Genomic DNA, 5964 nt, shown 5'->3' with positions numbered 1-5964 from the left:
GAGTAGCTGCACGCATGCGCACTGCTGTCTGCTTCGGCTAGCCTTTGCACGCAGGCGCGCTGGCGCAGTCGCACCGTTGCGTTTCGGCGCGCTTTTGTGGCCTGACTTGCTTTAAGGATCCTTCCCTCCCTTAGTGCAACGTCATTTATAACCTCTCACGTGGAATATTCGCTCCCAACTGTGAAAGCTTACTAGTTGGCGCAAGCATTGCAATCTCCATTTTTTAAAGAGGTGGGGAGCTGCGCACTACGGTAGCGCGCGCCGGTAGTCCCTGCGCGCAGGTAGTGCCTGCCCGCCGGTAGATCCCAGGAGGATGGCCTGAGCCCAGGAGTTCGAGAACGGTCTGAGCAGCATAGAGAGACCCCAGTCCCAGATAGATGGATGGATGGAAATTCAAACATACCTGCCCCACGGACAAATAATGCAGCTTTGAGACATAACTGTTTTCTCTTATTCTACGGCTGTATGACCTTGGACAAGTTACCTAACCTCTTTGAACCTCAACTTTTTTTTTTTTTTTCTGAGACACTGTCTCGCTGTGTCGCCAGGTTGGAGTGCCGTGGCACAATCTCGGTTCACTACAACCTCCGCTTCCCGGATTCAAGCGATTCTCCTGCCTCAGCCTCTCCAGTAGCTGGGACTACAGGCGCGCGCAACCATGCCCAGCTGTTTTTTGTTTGTTTTTGTTTTTTGTATTTTTAGTAGAGATGGGGTTTCACCATGTTGGCCAGGATAGTCTCGGTCTGTGACCTCGTGATCCGTCCGCCTCGGCCTCCCAAAGTGCTGGGATTACAGGCGTGAGCCGCTGCGCCCCGCCCAGCCTCAACTTCTTTATTTGTACAACAGGGACAATACCAATACTAAAGTACTGTTGAGAGAGTTGAATAATTAATTTAGTCTGCTTAGGGCAAGTGCTTTGCTTAGGGTAGTCCTCCAGTAAATCTTTTAAGGAAGCAGCGGGAAGAACATAACCTTTATAATTATATGGACCTGGGTTTGAATGCTTTTAGCAGAGAGATGTTAGGCAAGTTACTTCTGCATCTTTATTTTATTATGTTTGTCAGGCATGGTGTTGGTATTTCCTTTACATAGGTGTGTACAGTGCTTGAAGAAGAATAGCTAAACAAATGACAATTACGGTTATCCCACTTAATCTCAGTAAGAAGCCCCATATCCCTCAATGTCAATAATTAATTTTCCTATTTTTAAAAACTAAGAGATGCAGGTTTGGATTTCACAATCTTTAGTAATTAATTGAGTCTTGCTACCTGGCCCAGGCTGGTCTTGAACTCCTGGCCTCAAGTGATGCTCTTGCCTTGGCCCCCCAAAGTGCTGGGATTACAGGTGTGAGCCACTGCACCTGGCCAGGCTCCACTTCTAATTCTTTTCTTTTCTTTTTTTTTTTCCTGAGATGGAGTCTGGCTCTGTCGCCCGGGCTGGAGTGCAGTGGTTGCGATCTCGGCTCACTGCAAGCTCCACCTCCCGGGTTCACTCCATTCTCCTGCCTCAGCCTCCAGAGTAGCTGGGACCACAGGCGCCCACCACCACGCCCGGCTAATTTTTTATATTTGTAGTAGAGACGGGGTTTCACTGTGTTAACCAGGATGGTCTCGATCTCCTGACGTCGTGATCCATCTGGCTCGGCCTCCCAAAGTGCTGGGATTACAGGCGTGAGCCACCGCACCTGGCCTTCCGCTTCTAATTCTAATTCATTTGCTGTTTCCATCACATCTGCAGTTACTTCCTCCACTGATATCTTGAAGGTCCATCCATGAAGGTTGGAATCAGCTTCTTCCAAACTTCTGTTAATATTGATATACGTTGTCCTCCCAGGAATCACAAATGTTCTTTTTTTTTTAAATAGAGACAGGGTCTCACTAGTGGCTTAAGCTGGTTTCGCACTCCTGGCCTCAAGCCATCCTGCCTCAGCCTCCCAAAGTGCTGGAATTGCAGACATGAGCCAACATGCCTGGCTCACAGATATTCTTAGTGGCATCTAGTATGGTGAATATTTTCCAGAGGGTTTTAAATTTACTTTGTCCAGATCCATCAGAGGAGTGACTGTCTATGGCAGCTATAGCCTTATGGAATGTCTTTCCTAAATAATACTTGGGCCAAGCACAGTGACTCACACTTCTAATCCTAGCACTTTGGGAGGCCAAGGTGAGAGGATTGCTTGAGGCCAGGAGTTTGAGACCAGCCTGAGCAACATAGCAAGACCTCATTTCTACAGAAATAAAAATAAAAAATTAGCTGGGCATGGTGGTGCCCACCTGTAGTCATTGCTACTCAGGAGGCTGAGGTGGGAGGATGGGTTGAGCCCAGGAGTTTGAGGTTGCAGTGAGCTATGATTGGGCCACTGCACTCTAGCTTGGGCAACAGAGTGAGGACCTGTCTCTAAAATAATACTTGAGGCCAGGTGCAGTGGCTTATGCCTGTAATCCGAGCACTTTGGGAGGTCGAGGCAGACAGATCACCTGAGGTCAGGAGTTCAAGACCAGCCTTGCCAATATGGGGAAAACCCAGCCCAACTAAAACTATAAAACTTAGCCAGGCATGATGGTGTGTACCTGTAATCCCAGCTACTCGGGAAGCTGAGGCAGGAGAATTGCTTGAACCTGAGAAGCAGAGGTTTCAGGGAGCTGAGATCACGCCACTGCACTCCATCCTGGGTGACAGAGCAAGACTTCATCTCAAAATAATAATAATAATAAAATAATACTCGAGAATTTAAATTATTCCTTGATCCATGGACTGCAGAATGGATGTAGTTTTTTTCTTTTCTTTTCTTTTCTTTTCTTTTCTTTTCTTTTCTTTTTTTGTTTTTGAGATGGAGTCTCACTCTGCTGCCCAGGCTGGAGTGCAGTGGCACGATCTCGGCTCACTGCAACCTCCGCCTCCCAGGTTCAAGTGATTCTCCTGCCTCAGCCTCCCGAGTAGCTGGGATTACAGGCGTGGGCCACCACACCTGGCTAATTTTTGTGTTTTTAGTAGAGACAGGTTTCACCATGTTGGCCAGGCTGGTCTCGAACTCTTGACCTCAAGTGACCTGCCACCTTGGCTTCCCAAAGTGCTGGGATTACAGGCGTGAGTCACTGTGCCCGGCCTGGATGTTGTGTTAACAGGCATAAAAACAACAATCATCTCCTTATACATCTCCATCAGAGCTCCTGAATGATGGGTGCATTGTCAGTAAACAGTAATATTTTGAAAGGAATCTTTTTCTGAGAAGTAGTCCTCCAAAGTGGGCTTAAAATATTCAGTAGACTGTGTTATAAACAGATGCACTGTCATCCAGGCTTTGTTATTGCATTTATAGGGCACAGATAAAGTAGATTTGGCTGGGTATGGTGGCTCATGCCTGTAATCCCACCACTTTGGGAGGCTGAGGCAGGCAGATCACTTGGGATCAGGAGTTTGAGACCAGCCTGGCGAACATGGCGAAACGCTGTCTCTACTAAAAGTACCAAAATCAGCTGGGTGTGGTGGTGCGTGCCTGTAATCCCAGCTACTCGAGAAGCTGAGAGAGGAGAATTGCTTGAACTGGGAGTTGGAGGTTGCAGAGAGCCGAGATTGCACCACTGCACTCCAGCCTGAGTGACAGAACAAGACTCCATCTCCAAAAATAAAAAATAAAAAATAAAAATAGCTTTAACATAATTCTTAAGAGCCCTACGATTTTCAGAATAGTAAATGAGCATTAATTTAAACTAAAAGTCACCAGTTGCATTAACACCTAACAAGAGAGTCAGCCTGTCCTTTGAAGCTTTGAAGCTAGGCATTGACTTTTCCCGTCTAGCTATGAAAGTCTTAGATAGCATCTTCTTCTGATAGAAAGCTGTTTCATCTACATTCAAAATCTGTTGTTTCAGCCAGGCTTGGTGGTTCATGCCTGTAATCCCAGCACTTTGGGAGGTCAAGGAGGGCGGATCACAAGGTCAGGAGTTCAACACCAGTTTGTCCAACATTGTGAAACCCTATCTCTACTAAAAATACAGAAATCAGCTGGGCTTGGTGGTGTGTGTCTGTAATCCCAGCTACTTGGGAGGCTGAGGCAGGAGAATTGCTTGAACCCGGGAGACTGAGGTTGCAGTGATCCAAGATCATGCCACTGCACTCCAGCCTGGGCGACAGAATGAGACTCCATCTCAAAAAAAAAAAAAGAAAAAAAAAATCTGTTGTTTCATGTAGCCACCTTCATCAGTTATCATAGGTAGATCTTCTGGTTAACTGACTGCAGCTTCTGCATCAGCCCTTGCTGCTTCACTAGCACTTTTATGTTATAGAGAAGGCTTCTTTCCTTAAACGTCATGAAGCAACCTCTGCTAGCTTCAGACTTTTCATATGCAGCTTCCTCACCTCTCTCAGCCTTCATAGAATTGAAGAGTTAAGGCATTACTCTGGATTAGACTTTGGCTTAAGGGGATGTTGTAGTTGATTAGGTCCTTATCCAGACCACTAAAATGTTCTCCATATCAGCAATAAGGCTGTTTTGCCTTCTTATCCTTTGTGTGTTCAGTGGAATAGCACTTCTGATTTCCTTCAATAAATTTTCCTTTGCATTCACAACTTGCTGTTTGGCCAAGAGGCTTAGTTTCTGACCTATGTTGGCTTTCAACATGCCTTCCTCACTAAGTTTAATCATTTCTAGCTTTTTTTTCCCTCACATTCTCCATCCTAGAAGCTTTTTTCTTCTTTTTTTTAAGTGAGAAATGTACAATTCTTTCTTTCACTTGAAAACTTAGAGGCCATTGTATTTATTTATTTATTTTTGAGATAGAGTCTTGCTCTGTCGCCCAGGCTGGAGTTCAGTGGCACAGTCTCAGCTCACTGCAACCTCTGCCTCCCGGGTTCAAGCAATTCTCCTGCCTCAGCCTCCTGAGTAGCTGGGACTACAGGAGTATGCCACCACACTCGGCTGTTTTTTGTATTTTTAGTACAGACATGGTCTCACCACCTTGTCCAGGATGATCTTGAACTCCTGGCCTCAAGTTATCCACCTGCCTCGGCCTCCCAAAGTGCTGAGATTATAGATATGAGCCACCCACCTGGCCTCATTTTAGGGTATTCATGGACCTAATTTTAGTAGTGTGTGTATCAGGGAATAAGGAGGCTCAAGAAGAGGGAGATAGGGGAACGGCTGGTAGGTGGTGCTGTCAGAGAACACATTTATTAAATTCTCTGTCTTACATAGGTGTGGTTTGTGGCATCCCAAAACAATTACAATAGTAACATCAAAGATCACTGATCACAGTGATCACAGATCACTATAACAGAGTGATAATGAAAAGTTTGAAATATTGTGAAAATTACCAAGATGTGATACAGAAACACGAAGTGAGCACAAGCTGTTGGAAAAATGATGCTGATATACTTGCCCAATGCCAGGTTGCCACAAACCTTTTATTTGTAAAAAACATAATCTGCAAAGTGCAATAAAGTGAGATGCAGGTGAATGAGTTATGCCTGATATATTTGAAATTTTTTCACAATAAAGTTTTTTAAAATAGAGATTTGGAGAATATAGAACAGTGTGTCTCAAAGAGTGGTCTGTATAGCTTTGCTTTGGAGTCACTTGGGCTACTTATTGAAATGCACATTCCAAGGTCCACTCTAGACCTGCCGAATGAGACTCTCTAGGAGAGGATCCTACAATCTGCAATTGGGCGATTCTTGCACTCAGGTTTAAGCCCCACAGATGTCAAGAGCCTTGCCCAGGATTATAGAACTAGTGCGGATCACAGCACATGTTCTAGATCAGAATCCACAATATCCAATCCATGCCCTTAACACAAGGCTTCATGGTCTAAATTGAATCAGGAACCTCCCTCAAGACTTTTTATTTGAACTACTGTCAAGTACTAAAATATATTATTTTACATTAATAACCTTTTATTTATAATTGCAATACCCTCAGCACTTCCTGCCTGCCACCATGTAAGATGTGCCTTTGCTCCTCCTTCA

The sequence above is a fragment of the Rhinopithecus roxellana genome, chromosome 4 (genome assembly GCF_007565055.1).
Source record: "Rhinopithecus roxellana isolate Shanxi Qingling chromosome 4, ASM756505v1, whole genome shotgun sequence".
NCBI classification, from domain to species: Eukaryota; Metazoa; Chordata; class Mammalia; order Primates; family Cercopithecidae; genus Rhinopithecus; species Rhinopithecus roxellana.
The sequence above is the reverse complement of the archived record's forward strand: the minus strand, read 5'-3'. Positions refer to the sequence as shown.